Below are 18,584 nucleotides of genomic sequence, written 5' to 3'. Positions count from 1 at the left end.
AGCCTCATGGTGTGAAGACTTACAACAATTGTGGCTTTTTCCTGAATGACTAGTCCAGTCAAATTGACCTCAAAAATGGCTGCATTTCCTCAGGAAAATGTTCTCAGGACTTAGAACAACATTGATTTAAAATATATATCAATAGCTCATGAGGAGGTTTTTTTCTGTGAGAGAGAACTTATGACTTTTTCCAAATTTTGTGTGGGCACATCTGTTAGTGTCCCCTCCACATAGTATATTTTAAGTCAGCAGGACTTAAACTGTCCCCTGTTGCCAAAAATCACATAGCTACATGAGAGAAGTGCTGAATTTGACTTTAGAAGCCCAGCTGGCTTGTGTGCTCCTTGGAGGATATTTTTATTTGAACAATGATATTTTTTTTCTTTAAGCACATAGATCAATTAATGAAAGTCTTCCATTTACACCGATGGTTATTATATCACTATAAAGTGTAGTGTTCTTAGCTTGGTCCCTTCACTGTTGTTACCTAGCATTATGGCTCTTGAGTTGAAGATGGCTTGACTCTTTTTGGCTTAGGGCACAAAGATTCGTTTTGCTGCATATCTCTCCATGGACAGCTGTGTATGCATGGCTTGTGCCTAAGAAAAACTAGTCCAGTGGAATTCCTAGTTTTAGTTGATTTTCATTTTGATTGCCCTCTTCTTCAATTTCTGCCCTTCTGGTTGTGAACCACCAGGTAGCAATACAACCTACACCAGTTTTTATGATAGTGTTATAAGCACTCAGCGCCTGTTTATTCCTCAATGGTGAATAGTTCTCTGTTTATTAAAAAGTCCACACCACTGTTCTCCAGTCATTTACTATGAGTAAAACTCATTTCTCTTTATTATGTGGTATAAGTTCCTTACCTTTTCCATAACTCAGCAAGTAAACTCTGGAGCTGGGCCATGGGGGCATTAACAGCATCCTTATTGCAGAGGTGTGGTCAGGAGATCAGACAAACACAGAGGGAATTATGCTGCCCACAGTGCCAGCCCTGCTGAGCTCATGGCAGTGCCAGCAAGGCCATGGAACCAGCAAAGCCAAGGGAGCACAGGGGCTCCTCCACTCCCAAAGGACCCAGAGCCTGAAATTTGCCCTCCATGTGCTCCTTGTGGCCCGTGAAAAGGAAAATAAAGGCCTCACTTGTTTTTTATTGCTAGAAATCCCAATGAGGCAAACTCTTCGAATACACACTATGTGAGGAAGATTTAAATGTTTGGGGAAGGTTGTATTCCAGCACACATCACTGGAAGGCTGCCAGAGGCAGCCTGGAGCCAGTGAGAAGAAAAGTGTTTATTGCGGTCAGTGTGGTAGTATTGAGGGCAGCAGGGACAGGCCAAAAGGAGACTGAAACAAGAACAGCTGAAAGTACACAGGAATTATAATCTAATAATGAGCCTCTGAGAAGGCAGGCTTGAGAAGGAGATGCCTGACCCGTGGAAAAGCTCAGGTAGCTAATACCAGGAGTCTGGTAGAGACAGAATGGCAGCTGTGGCAGGGGCAGTGATTTGTTGGCACCCTTCACACTAGCAACAAGGGTGGGGGCAAAGGGCTCTATCCATACACCTCTGGAGCTCCTTAAAAACTCTGACCTCAGCATCTTCCCACCTCTGACTGAACCTGCATCTGACAGCAGGCAGAAATGTTCTTCTGTGTTTTCCCTGCAAAAGGGGTTTACAGTTATTTTTCTGCTTCCTTGTAGTTGCCTTAGTTCCCTTCTTTTCTTTTTCTCTTTCTTTTTTTTTCTCCTCTTATTTTCCCCTTTGTAATGGAGGAAAAAAGGTTAGATTAGAAAACTTCAATTAAGCCTTTAAAAAGACCATCTGCTGAATGCTGACTGGGGTTTCATGTAAACAAAATGCCTGTGCTGGTTACAAACAAATGATCTTATCTATTGTATTGTGTTACAAATTAAAATTAGATTAAGCCACCTACATGGTACCGCCGCTGAATCTTAAATTTCTTATGGAAACTGAATGTTTGCTGCAAGTATTCATTCGGCCTGATGAGAGCCTCATTATTTTTGTACCAGCAGTACACACTGGGTATAGCATAATCAAAGCCTGGGGGTACGTATTAATTATCCTTTTGAATAGTGATGAAATTTTAAAAAGATCTCCTTTAGGCTCACATCATCAGCAGATGAAACAAAGCTTTGCACAGCTTGTGAGCAGTGGCTCACATGTGTTTTTACATCTGTTCAGGATATTTCAATTTGAAGCGCAACAAGCCAAGTCTGGGATTAAAGACCTGGAGAAAGAGGGGGGAAAAATCTGCAACAATAACCAGACCCCTCCCCTTCCTGTCTGCAGCGAGAGGGAGAGCGCCTTCTTGATAATAAAACCTGGCTCCATTTTGCTTTTGCTTTTGGTGGCAGTGGTAATGTTATTTAGAAGAGGGGTTTAATGCTGTGAGCCAGTGCACGGCCAGTGGGTGCTAGGGCTGATTTTAACCTGTCACCCTTTCTTGTCACCTCACTGATTCTCCTTTAGGCTGCCAGTATGAGGGGTTCTCGTGAGTTTACTGATACTTTCTTCTCTGGTGTGGATTACAGATTACCAGGTTAAAATCAAGAAATATTTGTGCTCTCCTGGACTCCTGCAGATGTATATTTGTGAGCTAGTGAAAAAAAAAGGGAAAAGGGGGATGTCTCTTGTCCAAAAGGGTTATGTCATTATCTTCAAATGGTGTTGGCATGCACCCTAATTGCTTTGCTGGAATTTAAAAGGATCAGTTTGAAATAATTTTTAAAGCAATGTCAAAGCTGCAAGCCACAAATTGCACAGGTTAAGTTCCACTGCCGTGATGAGTAAGAGCAAAAGTGGTCAGTCAGAATGGAGATGTATTAACTTCCAGTGGGAAAGGATTGCTGTGGTTCGGTGCTCAATCAAAGGACTGGGTGCTCAGGCAGCCGTAGAGCTGGAACCCCTCTGCAGTCTGCATGAACTCTGACTTGATAGATGCTTAAAGACCAAGCTGACCATGTTCACAAGTCTGTACACATATTGCTATTTAGTGGGTCTTCGTTTCATATTTTTTTGCACTGCCTCTCTTGAGAGAGAGGCAATAGCCATTCAGCCAAATTAAAATGAGAGAAGCACAGGTAGGACAGGAATGGAATCAGTGCTGTTGACCAGACATGAACTTAGATCAGGTGCTTTTAAATTTTTTTTTTTCATTTTTACTTAGCAGACCTGGCAAAATTCTGCAGTGACATATGCTCTTTCCTAAAGACACATCTTGACTATTGCATAGAATGACATACAGAGCTTAATTTCATCACTGGAGTTGACTGAAAGTGATATTAATAACTAGCAAATAATCTGTAGTTTACAGATTAGAACTTCGGGTTTTATGACAGAGCAGAAATATTTTAGGTAATAGCCTTGAAAGTACAAAGAGAAAACACCAAAGGTAAACTATATCATAATATAATTTATTTAAATTATATTTCCTTGGCCATTTATGGCATTTTTAAAGCAGAATAAAACCCTGTCAAATGATATAATTCATAATTCATTTAGAGGGTTGAGGCTGGAAGAATCATAGAAACACAGAATTATAGAATGTCCTTCTGTGGGCCATTTTGAGCTACTGTAAGCATTTCCCTTTTTGTCTATGTGAAAAAACAAGCAGGACTCAGGGAGGGATTCCAGACTTGACAGAACCTCTGTTCCCTATGGACCAATTGTGTAGTGCCAGGGCATAACCACCTATTCAGTGAGAGCATGGTTTTGTTCACAAATCACTAGTGAAGGATGTGAGCCCTTTTCCACTGGTGGGATAAAAGTGAGCTCAGTCTAAGTAGAGACTGGTGGGAGAAGGCCCTGAATACTCAGGGAAAAAAAAATGAATGCTGTCATTATTAAAAATTAATTATGCTAATGAGCTGAAGACTATACTCCAAGTTGTGTGGGTTTTGCAAACTAACAGCTGTTGTGGTTCTTCCTCTGTGCTCAAGCCTACATGGCCTGTCATTTACTATTCCTTACAGAGTCCAGAGCATGGATCATAACAATATAAATATGAATATATGCTTAAAAACATGATTAAAAATAGTTACTGCTTATGGACAGTAGCCAATTTGACAACATGAATAAAAGAAGTGTTATTTTTAAAAATGCAGCATGACATATAATGGGCAAGCCTGTAAAATTCAGATAATTAAACTTTTTCAGAGGTAAAAATGACCAAATCTTAAAATATGCCTTCCTATAAAATAAAAGATGACCACAAAATATTGGAGTTTTTTGTATTTCTAAAATTAAAAAAAATAAAAAATAAAAAAAAAAGCTTGCAGGCTGAGGTTTTGCATGCCAAGTTTCAGCCTAAAGCAAAATTTAACAGCTGAGTGATAAACCCCTAAAAATAGGGGTTTTTAATGAAAGTGCTGACACAACTATATCTATGGCAGTAAGAATGGCACAGCTATAATTACAAGTACATAGTGTACTTTGACTAATATAAATAGCTGTCAAGATGGCCTTCAATACAGTTCTCCATGTTATTTTGACTCCAACAAAATGGATGCAACTCCTGATTCCTGCATGGTGAGACAAGTTATCTGAAATTATAGGCTTCTTGGATTTTTCTACAAGTATCAGCCAAACATGCTCACAAGTTGATGCCAAGTGGCACTAAGAGCTCCAGCTGTTGTAAGGCACAAGGATCTTTTACTGATGCAGCCCTATGAGACCAAGTTGCTTGCTTTTTCTTCTGCATTTCATTAAGTGGAAGATCAGTGTGTTTTCACTGAAACATCAAGGTAATGCCTATCAACTAGACCAACCCTTTGGCTTTGGGTGCCTTTAAATTGCTAGATATCACTGTGGCTTCTTGCATTTGCAGTGACTCCAATTTTTAATGGTATTTCACTGAATAAGTGATATGTGAGGAAACTTTTTTCACAAAGCTTCTTCTTTCTGATTTTTCCAACCCTTGTCTTCTAGGAAGAACCCCCCCCCCCCCCAAATATATTTATGTATTTAATGACATTCTTTGCTTTGTGTCTGGTAAATCATCTTGTCAGGTTGGTTTTGCCTCCCACTTCTGTCTCCTGTTTCTCTCTTCTCCCCATTCTCTCTTCTGCCAATGTATGTTGCTCTCCCTTCTTTGCTGTCCTTTCTCTCTCTAGGGCTCTTTTCCCTCTAGGGCTCCCATCTGTCTCTTTCCCCCCTTACTTTGCAGCTGCATCTTGCTTTTTCTAGTGGGGCTTCTTTCTGAGATTTTTACACATCCAACTCATTGAGACCAGTGAGTATTTTAAATATTAGGTGTCAGAATCCTAACTTCTGTCTCTCCTTACTTAAAGCACTTAAGTTTAAAACTAACAGTTGGAAAAAAAATATTCAAAAGTCAAGCTCCTTATTTTGCAAACACTTCTACACATGTGTAACTTTGTGTGAGTTGCATTTTTATGGCTTGAGTCCGAGAGGTTGGGATCAGGGCACATCTTTGCAAAATACTTGTGATTCAACTGCCTTATTTTGCAGACAAAGAGTCCAGGTTTCTCTGGCCCTCATGTAGCAATACCTTGTACAACTTGTGCAGTGTGCTGCCATCTTCAAAGGTGGGCTTTAAAAGCAAATTCTGTCTAAAAAGAGGATTCCTCCCCTACAATGTGCTCTCAGCACAGGGAAACACCTCACACCTCTGCTGATGCAGACAGGAACAACTCCTTTGGTTTCTCTTCCAGGAGGTTTAACTGATTTTACTGTTGCTGCAGCAATTTAAGCAGGAGGAATGTTTCAGAGACAAATATGGGATACACATTGTTAACAATCAGGTGACAAGAGATAGAAAACAGACAATATGAAATGTAATACAAAAGATAATAACAGCATCCTTTTTCCAAATAAAATATTCTGTAGGAAGGGCAAGAGAAGATTTGCATTTCTGAAAATCAGTGAAAACCAGAATGCAACCCCAAAACTGTAGCGAGATGAAGTTGAAGAACCTAAGATTTAAACAATTTTAATTCTGCTTCACATATGTTTAGTTTAGAAATCCAGGGAGCTTTTATGAAATTGTAGGATATTAAAAAAATAATGAAATTAGGATATTAGAGAATTAATTAATTTTAATTAATTTATAGTGCTTATTTTTCACTTTTAAGCCAGTAGGGGGAAAAAAATTAGAGATGCTCTTTTATGGATTATGGCGCGATGAAAAGATGGAAATTATTTATATTTTTTATGTTTCTTCCTTTTTTTTTTTTTTTTTTTTTTTTTTTTTCCCATCCATACAAGGCCCCTGGATGATGCCAAAAGCTGTGCAGCATCCCGGGACAGAGCCTCTTTCCAGGTGGTTCCAGCTTTCGATTTTCGGCCTCCTGCCTAACACAACTCACCCCAGGCGCGGCGACATCCCAGCGTAACACAAACCTTGTCATGTCTCATTGCTTAAATAACACAATAAGGAAATTAAAATCCTCGCGGGTTATGATTTTCATTGTTACGGTTTACCAAGCCTTGAAGAATCCCAGGAAATTGATTACCCGGGGGGGTGGGGGTGGGGGGGGATGGAGTTTGGAGCCTGAAAAAAAAAAAAAAACCAGCAAAACCAAAGAGCAACAAAGAAGCTTTAACTGGGAGTGTTTGGGTGTTGCGCGTTTACCGTGTGGGTGCCGTTGGCGGTGCGGGGTCCGGGAGCGGCGGCATCGGCGGGGCCCGGCCGCCCTCTGCCGGGCACGCGGGGCCAGGCCGCGCCGGAGCGCGCCCGAAGCGCGGCCCCGCGCCGTGGGCAGGGCGCCGCACGCTAGGCCAGGCTGCCCGGAGCCACATCCAGCCTGCCGGGCTTCCCTGGGCAGCCTGGTGCAGTGCCTCGCCGCTGAATAGTTAGCATGACCCATTTTACCTGCGCCTAATTCACACCAAAGTCTAGTGGGAGAGAACAGACAAGACTCTAACAAATGCCGCCGCCAGGAAGGAAAGCAGTGTCCTGGCAGCTGCGCTGCTTTAGCGGGCGAGGAGGAGGAGAGCACATCCAGCTTCTCTTTGCCACTCTTGCCCTGGCATTGCCCAGCATTGTCCCTGGCCGGCACCTGCCCCAGCACAGCCCCGCTGCCCGGGCCGGGAGCGCCACTCCTGGATCCATGCACACACACCACTCTGTGTGTCTGCACTGGCTTGGGACTCAAGAGTTTAACAACACCCTTGAGTTTAACACCGTGGGGGGAACGCAAACCAAAGACAGGGTGGGCCGTGGCCATGGTGAAAAGCAGGAAAGATGTCTGTGGGAGACCTTCACATGGTGTGGTGCTGCCCGCCCTGCCCTGCTACGTGGAGCTGCATTCACTCTTGAGCCTTCCCTTCCTCTGCCCTGGCCCAGCGAGGGCAGTGGGAGGAAAGCACCACAGGGCTCCGGGAGCGCCCTGGATCCAGCACGAAAATAAACCCAGCCTGGGAGAAGAGTCAAAGACCCGGCTGGTCTTTGAGTGCCTTCTGCCTCCTGCAGGAGAGGGGCCCGCTGCTGCCAGGTTGGATGGGGACCACGCAGCAGCGAGAAACAGGGCAGTAAAGCAGGTAAGTGTGTGTTTGCAGTGGGGAAGCACTCCTGGCTGCAGGTGGGCTCGCAGGCTCTCCTCTGGCACCACTCAGCTGTGCCAAAAACACCAGCTTGGCCTAGGCCTCCTTCCCAGCGTGGGGCTGCCCCTTCCTCTAAGGACACCCAGCCACCATGGCCAAATCTCACTGCATGGTGTCTGCTTTTAGCCACATAGGCAAGAAAATCCCGTCTGTGTGCAGAAACTCTGGTCCAAAGTCAGCAGCCAGTGCAGTGCACCCTGCCAGTGTACAACAGGGGAGGATGAGGCTGGTTCAGCCTTACCCCAGGATCTGATCACTTACAAAGGCTTCAATTAGATCCACCGCGTTATATGAATGGTTATTTTGTGACTTAATTCCCCCTGCTTTTTTTGCAGAGGTAATTAAATGATCGAGGGAAAAAAAAAAAAGAAGCAGATTAATTGATTGAACTGATTCCAGGAGAAACCATTACTCTCGTTCCTCTTCTCCACTATACAGTGTTTAAACAACTCTGAGAGCTGGGTGAATCCTGCCAACATATTTCTCTGAGCACTGCTTTGATTTTCAAATGAATTGTCTTCATCTGCTTTTATCCCCCTATTGCCTTGGCTTTATGTGAACATTTGTACAGCTTAGTTTGCTCATGAAAAGAAAAAAAAAAAAAAAAGAAAAGCTAGTATGTTTCAATACAATGGAAAATTAATTTAATTTCTGTGAGCTCAAGAGTTTTGTAGTGACAGGACAAAAGTGGTGTCATGTGAAAGACCAATAATCAGTAATGACATTGTTCAGATATGCCACAGTGCAAATGAATGCTACTACGTCATGGATCAAACAAAGTTTGTGAAAGTTATTTAACAGGACTGCCAAAATCATAGAGTATGGAAACTCTGCGTTTAGAAAAAGAGGTGAAATATACCAAATACTGCCATTATTACCAGTTATTCCCTCTTTTATTGAAAAGATTAGGATTATTTTTCTTTTAAATTGCATTCAGTTAATGTACATTTATAAGTGTGATGGCAGCAAGTATAGAGCATATTAGTCAAATCTGTGTTTAGGGAATATGAATAACGCAAATTAATCATGAAAGTCCCTTGGTAGTAACAAATATACTTACAGATTTTTTAAAGTATTTTAAAAGGAAGGAAGCAAGAAAAATCACATAGGAGTAGACTTTTAAAGGAATTTTGGAAAACAATCATCAACTTTAAGGAAGTGCCATTTTTCATCTGGATCTAATCTACAGCTTCATAAAATTTCCTTGTTGAACAATTATTCAGAAGGAGACTAAATAAATATAGTGCTAAAAATAATAATAAAGGTTTCCAGGAAATTTGAAAAGTAGGCAAAAAACTACATGCAGTTACCTTCTCTCCATCTGTAAGAAAGATCACTATTTCAGCTTGTGCTTATAGGCAAATTTTTCATAAATTGATCTATGAAACAATATCAGATTATACAAGTTTGTAGAATGTTTGAGATTTTTCAAAGGTATGTTTTGAATTTATTTAACAAACAGATCTGATATTTAGGACAATGCATTTTACTAACTTCTTGTTTTAATTGTCAGTATTGAGATTCCTGTTTCAGATGGTTCACCTGAGGAATGTACTGTGGGTGCTCTTCCTTCCCAGACTGAGGTACACATTTAGAGAAATCATTGATATTTTAAAATCTCTCAAAAAGAATGCAAAAGGCAAATTAGAAAAATAAAAAAATATAAGGGAGCTAGGAGAAGATTTCTCACTGTGTTCTTTCACTCAGGGTGTAGCTGAGTATATACACAAAATTCTCAGTTTTAAAAATGACTGAGTTCCTTCAGAAAATTTATAGAAAACAAGATACACAATTGGTTTTATTGTACAGTATGTAAGTTTCACATACAATTGTCTGTAAGAAGTGACCAGACTGATATGCAAAATTAATATGAGGCTGTGAGAAGGTAAAAAAACCCTAACCAAATCCTAAGTTGATTTCAATTTTGACATGAATATTATATGTAAGTCAAAAGAGGTGTTATCTTACTAGAAAGGTATTTACTGCATTATCATCTTGGGTATGATTGTTTTGAGAATGATGTAGCCAAACAAGGAGGAAGAGTTTCAAGAGAAATATCTTGGAAAATTTGATGAATGGAAAACTATTCAAAATGGTTTCTGATTTGTAGTAAATATATCTTTATCACTTTTTGTTACTTTTTTTCACATTTATCTCCATAAACAGGTTGGCTAGGTGTTAAGATTTTTCCTAAATCAAAAATAAATTTAGGAAAGAAGGCAGCAGGACAGGAGAAGCTCTGCATGAGAGGTGAGCTTCTTTATTTCTGTACCTGCACAAGTAGCCTGAATTCAGGCAGATGAACATCATCTGCAAAATGTAGATGAGGAGAAGAGGAGAAAAAGAAGCTCCATTTAGCTAGAGAATTAAAATGTGCTGTTTGGATGTTGCTGGTGACTTGGAACTAGCTGTGTATATGAGAGTTTATAAAGTCATTATTACTGAACAGTGTCTGGTTGCAACCTGCTGGCTAGGAGAGCTTTTCAGCCAAGGAGGAGGGAAGAAATGCCTTCTGGCAGAGCACAACTAAATACATTGGAGAAAATAGTTGTTATTTCAGGTGTGCAGTTTCCCAGTAGAAAATAAGTTTAATTAATTAATTTATTTTTCTAATTTGTGAAAATATGTGTAGGGTGACCTCCAGGCTCAAGTGCATAAGCTATAAAACCAGATTCATTCATTAACTAGCTGACATAATGTCAACCAATGATAGTCAAATAAGCGAATAACGTGTGAGGAAAACTCAGACTCCTCCCCTCCAACTCTGTAGGAAAATGCCTTTGAGTGTGAACACACTTGGCAATGTGCCTTGAGCTCCTTGCTCCCCACTTTTTTTTGGGTGACAGAGAAAATGGAGCCTGATTCACAGTGATGAACCCTCTCAGTTTTTATTTAATGTTTGTGTAATTTAACTAACTAGCATAAATATGCCATTTTTTTCTTTATTTATTATTTCAAATATGTTAAATGTGAGATACATATCAGGTACAAAAAGGAGTCTGTAATGTGATTAGACCTCTGGAATTTGAGACAGAACTGGGAACTAGGATTTCTGGCTTCTTCTAGACCATGACTGGGTGGGGTAACTACTTAGCCCAAATGGTTAGACGTTCAAACTTCACCATGCTGGGCTCATTGTTTCTTAGCAATTCCCTTTATAGTTCTTTCGCCAGTGTGTGCTCTTTGAGCTTCTCTAAATGCTACAGGGTGCTATAAACAGTGAAATCAGCTGAGGAAAAGGCAGATGTACCTCAGTAAAGGCATTAGAGAAACTGTGGAAGGAATCCAGCCACTCCTTGAAGCACTAGGGAGCATCAGATTCCTGCAGGCAGGTGACTGTGGTGCTGAGACATCAGTGCTTTACACCTTTCCCAGTACTTCTGCATGATTGTAGTGACTGTACTGTTGGGAACATCTTTGATGTCTCTGACAAAAGTATCTGTCAGGACTTGGCCTGCCACCCTTGTGCTCATTCACTGGTATGCCACCAGCAGATACAGTTTTCCTCCCACAGCATGCTTGATATGCCTTGTGAAATAATGTGCTATGGGTTATGTTACAAGTAAAAAAATTTTGAAAACTTGTATTTCAGCTGTTTGACAAGCAAGCTTTTTCCAAAGTAATAAGAACAGGTCTGTGTCCAAACACGCCTTATAACCCCTTATTTACAATAATGTGAGTCAAAAAAAAAAAAAAAAAAAAGGTCCTTTTGGGCTACAACTTCATATTTGAGTTCTAACAGATGAGATTCTGTTCAAACCGAAGCGCTGTGGCTGTGATGGACACAGAACAGGGCAAAGCATATCTGGTTTTCAACCTGAGAGGAAATCTTCCCCCTAACCTGCCCCCCTCAAAAATGTTTTCAAGAAAAGATCAGACACAGGTTTTAATGCCTGGGGAAAAACAAAACATGACCCACAATAGATTTAGGCAGGTCCATTTTTGCTTGCTATTTTTAAAAGCATACATGTTATTTAAAAATAATTAGGCTGAGCCAATTTATGTGCAATGTATATATTGCACATATGTCTAGAGGAAACCAGAAACAGGGTTGTATAATTGTAACCTTACTGCACTGAAGGCCTGGCATAATTACCATTGCAAGAGAGAAAGCCAAGGAGATTTTATCTGTCATATTTATTTCCCCCATGTAAATATATTAAAACCAAACAAAAATAAACTTTTGATGCACAGCTTAACCCAGTTTATATAGTGTGCATTTCATTCTTTATTATTATTAATAACAATAATAATAATTTCCCACGTACTCGTGTGCAGTAAAGCACTTGAGATGGCAATCTGGAAGGCTGTTTTTTCAGCAGCTGCAAATTTCATCTGTTGCTCATGAAAAAAGGCATCTTCAAATATGCACAGGAATAATTCATGGATTTTATCTCTGAATGGCAAGTGAGGCTGCATGGGGCAAAAGTACTTTTTACTGTATAAATGTAAGCATGTGCATCTGTATAGCCTTCTGGCTCTTTAAAAGGAAATTAGCCAGTATAATAAGGCTGTTGTCTATGTGTGATATCATCATATGCAATGAATCGTAGGACTGAATGAGAGGAAGAAAGTCTGTTGAGTTGAGGTCTCCCAGAGGCTTTGCTGGAGCTTGGGCTGGCACGTGACTGATGCTTTTCTGTATCCTCAGATTCAACACCAAGGCCAACTTTACTCGCAAAGAAAAGATCCAGTTAAATAAAAACCATATGAACCCTGCTAAAATAATACAATTTGAGTAAATCAGTGCCTTAAGACTTTCTCAAAAGTATCTTAAGAAACTCACTGGAAGGGAACTGTGCATTTCTAGTGAGTACCAGTTATAGCACGCTCCACTCTATCTTTGTGATCTTGCAGGAGGTGGGATAGATTTTCTCCACACAGAGCACACGTTTTCATTTTTGCAGCACATTGTAAACACACTTTTCATACTAATGCCTTGTTTTGTTTCGGTTCTTTTCAAAGATTATGCATTAGTAATTTGTGCATCACATGTTGGCAAGCGGAATCACAGTGTATTATGCACACTACTAATGTGAGACAGAAACCTCAGCATATTCTAGCTCTCTTCTCATATCTTGTTAGCATCTGTTTGTGGTAGGCTGGGATGATGAGGTGCTAATATGATACAGTGAAGGAAGTGTAATCCATGAACATTTTTGTGTCACATTTGTGTAATATATTACACTAATCCAACCAGACTTTCATGTGCTCTTGCCCAAGGAATGCCATTCCAGCCTCCTCCCTTCCCCCATCAATGCCTTTGAAGGTTTGTGAATGATTTCCTGTACACAGGCTGTGTAAGAATGTGTTCACATTCTTTCCCCGGTTGAGGAAGGAGTTCTTTTTATGCCCTCTTGCTTTCAGGGTAACAATGAACATGAACAAATTCATGAACAAATTGCTGTAAAGAGGGAAGCATGTTCAATTATGCTCTTCTTTCTCAGCTTAGAGGTAAATGAAGTAGAAGGTGCACTCTTTCCAATAAGCACTGGATCCATTCAGAGCATTTGGTGCAGTGTCTGGGGGCTGTTTTTGGACAGAAAGTTTCTTCAGCAGCAGTCTGCAGTTCACACTGCAGTAAGCAGGATGTCTGAACTGGCAGCCATGGTTTCCTCCCAAGTGGTACCATCAACCACTGCCATCCTGCAGACTGCTTCCAAATTTTCACCTTGTTGGCCATACACAACTTACTAGGTCTACTTTTCCTATCCATAATAAGTTTTGTCCTGGATTGCTCTTCAACAATCTAAATACAAACAGAATCTACATATTTCTATATAGGTGCTAATGAAGGTTTAGCACATTGGGATCCTACTCCTGACTGGAACTTCCTGCCAGTACTGTGATAGAATTAAATACAGTAGCAAAATGAAATCATGAACTCCAAAATTTCATTGTAGTTGGAGTATATAATTCTACATACAATTCTAGAATATAATTCTTGCCTGCCTGATTCAAGAAGCAAAAGCCCATCAAAAGTCTGGATGTGAGACATGAAATTAGAAAGCCATCATGGTTTTGGCAAGTCACTGGGCATTTCTCTTTGTGAATCCTCAACCTCAGTTAGAATTTATAAGGAGTAGTGTAGGAAAGATATCTAATAGTGAAATCTGACTGGTTGTGGAGTCATCTGAGACTAGAATGTCCTGACACCCATTGTATGGTGTAACTTTTTAGGTTAATCATCCTATAACTTCCCAAATGCTACATATGGTGCAAGTTCACAGCTTGACTATGCCCATGGTGGACAATGCAACAGATGCTCCTCCTACCATAGGAAAATCAGTTTTTCTGGCTGGTACTAAACATTTTTGCCCATTAGTGAGGCTGCAACTTCCGGAAACAACATCTCAACAGTCTTGGCAGCAGGGGGAAGATTATTCCTGTTGGAAAATAAAGGAGAAAGTGGGTGTTGTAATAAATTAGATGGTGTCTGTAAAATTTCATGGCTCTAAAATGCAGTCTTATACACTGTCAAGATGTTGACATGGTTTGCCTTGTACTAAATAACATTTCTTGAGCAACTCTCAAACAACAACCACAAAATGAAATTGGACAACCTACCCAGCCCAAGATGATTAGCAGACTTCTGTTTTGGACTACAAGCAGCTCTTTGAATTCCTTCCCTGGTTGCTCCTGCTTGATTTACTTTTTAGCTTTTATATTTTGCCAAACATGGCAGGAAGAAGACTAAGTTTAGGTGCCATCATTCCTTGCAAAATGAAGGTAGATTTAAAATAATTCCTCTTTTTGTTTTGAGCCAAAATTGGGTAATATTATACTTGAATTACTTGGGGAATATTTATCTAGAATAGCACAGCATGGCAGCATAGCTTCTTAGGATGTCAAACTGCCTGAGTGTAAATCTCTGCATTCTGTGCCCAAACTATGGTCCTGTGATGCTTCTCAGCTATGTTCCTTCCACAATTTCAGGTTAGAATGATACCCAGCTGCAAATAATCCCCTCCTGAACCTTGATGGGGTTTCTGTTGGCTTGGTTGTTTGCTTGCTTGGATTTTTTCTTTCACTCATGAGAAAAACCAAACCAACACCATAATGCAGAATGAAAAAGAGATACATTATGGTTTTCCTGTCTTGGACAGTGACCAGAGTGACCAGTTGTGCCATGCTGCAGTTTTGTCCTCAAAACGGGAACAGATATTGCAATGCAAAGATAAGCCATGCTCACCTCTTCCCTAAGCAAGCAAGCTGTACATTGTAGTTTCATGAAGCATACTAATATTAGTTATGAGAATTAATCTCAACAGAAGAATGACAAAGACCTCAAATAAAGTATTTGAGGATAATGTTTATGAGAAAAAGACAAGTGAATATGTACTAACAGTACATTAATTTGTTATTACAATATGGAAAAATAGTGTGTTTTTATTTCATGTACTGACTTCCTATTGATGTGATGAGGATTTGAGTATAGTTAGTTTACTGAATGTCCTGGTAAAACAAAGATGAATTCAATTAAAATAAAGAATGTATAAATTGTAAAACAGAAAAAAAAATGGAATAGACAGAATCTTTCAGAGTCCCATGAGCTATTCTTAAAACATTTTTTCTCTAAGAATTCCTTTTACTTGTGTCTTTCCCTGACAACATTTTGCTTTTTATCTCATTTTAATAAAAAGATAGCATTTGAGAGCATCTCACAATCCAGCATCTCAGCCTCTGCCTTTGTTGTTTAAATTACAAAAAGAAAAGGAAAAAAAAGAAAAGCCAAAATCCAAACCCAAAGCTTTTCAAGAGAACCTGATCAATGTGTTTTGGGCCTCCGCTTTATGATTCAAAGCTTCTTCAACAGCCATTAAAATCAGGAATCTTGATCATCCTCTCCAAAAAAAAAGCCTTGTAGCAAGACTCCAGTGCAATAACAGAGAACAGTACTTTATTCTGATGCTATCTGTTGGGAAGTGGAGGTTTGACAACAATAGGAAAAGGTGCTACCCCCAGGCTTTCCCTGAACCAGTGTGAGCCTCCTTTCATTCATCTTGCAGAAGACTCAAAAGCAGGAGCAGTCCCCAGAGGTCAAGTGTTGGGCTAGTGAGACTAAAAAGACCTTGTGACTTCTCAGGAGGCCTCTCCAGGCCATGTGCTACAAGCAAGGGAGAAGAATGGAGACACAAAGACTCTGCAGTGTGGAAAGATGCTGGAGGCATGGAAGTGAGTTGGTAGGGAATTGCCTAGAAGAAAGGGGTGCTTATTCTTCAGATACCAAAAAGATGTTACCATGGCTGCCCAGCTGAGAGTTTTGCAGCAGGGCTGAACAGGATTGCCTCAATATTTATAAATGCTTTGGAAGGAACCTATTGCTTCTTTTACAAGATTTTCAGTGTAGATAGTGAAAACTGCAGATGGGAAAACAAAGAGAATCGTATTTAGATGCTCTGGTAGGTTGATCACTTACAGGAAGGAAAAAAATAAACCACTGTGTGGAAAACCTTGCCTTTTCCTTGTTGGCTTTAAACAACATTAGTTTGCACTTTCAGTTTGTTACTTTTACTCTCATGTTAATAATAATATATATCTGTGGAAGGAAATGTTTTTTCCCAATGTCTGCTTTCTTAGTATTTGATCCTAAAAACTTTATGTGGTAAAAAGTGGCAAATGCTTTTTTCAGATCTTGGGTGATCTGTTGGCCATCTAAAAATTTGAAAATATAAGCTTTTATCCTGATAAAAAAATGCAGGTGTACGTGAACAGAGATATTACACTGCTAAATTAAATTATTTCTGGTCAGTATGATTATTTGCTGGAGGGAGACAGAATTAAGGGTAGCTGTTGACCAAAGATCTCTATTAAGATCTGAATTTCCTAAATGTTGCTGTTCTGTGACATCTGACAGGGAACAGATTAGAATTCGTCTATTATCTCTACAAGCTCTTTGCTGATAAGCAAGGCCTCTTTTAAAGATTAAGCGTGTGTCAATGCAGTCACTGTTCAAAGCATACAGGCAGTCCTGTCTGCTGGGGGAAGAGACCTTTGGAAATATTTTTGTGTCATCTCTGATGTTTGAGCACACTTTAGGCCAGGAGCCTCCTAAAGTTATAAAATTATGGGTTCATTAGCCCTACTAACTGTCAGCAAAGGGTAAGTGATTTGTCTAAACAATCAAACACTACACTAATTAGCATTATAATACAACATTCAGGAAGTCTTCAAGTCATATAAATATGTGTAAGACATGGAAAATTGGTCTTTTGGGGCTGATTTGATAATAGGGCAGTCCAGATAATTAAGTTAGTGCAGTAAATGAAATACAATATAAAGGGGTTGGATTGTAACATTTGCAGTCTTCATTGGTGTAGATTGGTGTCTGCTTGAAGGGCTATTGATAAGACAGCATGACATATAGTAAATCTCATAAGTGAAATTTAAAGCTGAGAAGTTCAGATAAGACAACATCACATTTTCTCTTAAAAAATGAAGGATGAAACAGAAGCTTCAGTATGAAAAAGGTGGTACTTAAAACCCCTTTCCCATTGGAAAAACTGAAAAGAAAAAAATCAAAAGAAAAAAATCAAAATAAATTGGTAATCCTATGTGCAAGCAGTTAAGAATTTTAGCAAATTCATCTATCTTCAATTATTTTTTTAAGAATGAAAAGAATGTGCTGTTTTATATAGATGAAATAAACATAGAAACACCTGCATTCATATACTTATTTTAATATTTATACTATTTAACTTATATATTACTTATGTAATTTAAAATATTTATTTACTGTGCAAAAATTAAAACATTTATCGCTAATATTTCTTACATTTTCTCAAAGAATGAAGAAAAGAAAGTGTAAGAAGAATACAGGATGGTCATAAAGGTGAAAAAATTCTTAATTCACTTGAATGAATGCACTTAATTTCATGTGGATAATGTTGCCCAAAATACAGAGGGAGTTCAACCCAACTCAGCTTTATATTTGGCATTACACTCCCCTGCTCCATAGCATGGTTAAGTCCATATTTTATATACACAGGAAATAGGGTTCTCAAAGGATAGAGGAAGATTTTCAGCTCCTGGCACACAGGACAGAAATTAAGACCAAATTAAATAATACCATTTTCTTGCTACAGCAAATATTGTTTACATTCATTCTTCTGTAAATTTTAGCTTGTACTGTCCCATTGAAATATTTGTCGGAAGTTGTTTGACCTCAGTGGAAACAGTCCTCTCAGGAGGTTGTGACCAGATGTACAGGCCAGAGAACCATGATTTCTTCATTATGGTTTTGATATGGATTTTGTGATTTTTTTCTAGGCTGCTTCACTTTGATCTTGATGGTGCTGAGCAGCACAGTTACTCAAGCAAAAGGTACCAGGGTAAAATTTAAAGATCCTTGAAGATGGCTAAGCAGATCTGACACAGGAGGTGCTGAAACACTCGATGGGAGCAGCATTGTAGGCACAAAAGAGATCTAAGGGAGGAAGTTCTTAGAGAGTTTCCTTCCTCATATTTATGTCCCAAGAGTTTTGCTCATTATTTGATACTCGGAGGCAATCTAATCACTGTTGGCATCACTTAGCACTTCTGGGTTCAGTTCTCCAGTCTGCCACTTGCACTTAGAGTAATTTTCTCTGGTCTCCTAGTTTGTTTATTTTAAATAAAACCTATTTTGTTATTTATTCTCTTCACTTGAATTGAGTAACATTAATTTATTTAAACATTTACATAAAAAAAATATTATATATGTAGGAAGCTACCAATTTAATTTTAAACAAAATAGCATAATATTTTCTTCTCAATATATTATCTACTTATAATATAGACAACTGCAAACAAAATTTAACACATTTATATAAACAGATGTATGTGTCTAGATTGTTTCAAATTAGACAAAAAAGTAACTTCTGACATTATGATGAAAACAATATAATCTTCGCTCCTTTCTGCGTCATTGATTTGTATTTTTCAAATTGTCTAATTTTACTCTACGTAAAGACTTTAAGTCTTTGCCAGTCTCCAAATTAAGAGTGAATTTCCTTC

At 39.2% G+C, this 18,584-nt stretch overlaps 1 long non-coding RNA gene across 1 annotated transcript; it reads left to right on the top strand.

The window, feature by feature from the left end:
• The first annotated feature begins 9,121 nt into the window (after nucleotides 1-9,121).
• LOC306810144 lies at nucleotides 9,122-18,315 on the top strand. The gene is made up of 4 exons (XR_013776393.1): nucleotides 9,122-9,172; nucleotides 9,756-9,839; nucleotides 14,275-14,318; nucleotides 17,859-18,315. It is a non-coding gene; the product is annotated as an uncharacterized lncRNA (long non-coding RNA).
• The last annotated feature ends 269 nt before the right edge of the window (nucleotides 18,316-18,584 follow it).

This window comes from Erithacus rubecula, assembly GCF_903797595.1.
Source record: "Erithacus rubecula genome assembly, chromosome: 1".
NCBI classification, from domain to species: Eukaryota; Metazoa; Chordata; class Aves; order Passeriformes; family Muscicapidae; genus Erithacus; species Erithacus rubecula.
This window is presented reverse-complemented; position numbering and strand designations above follow the sequence as displayed.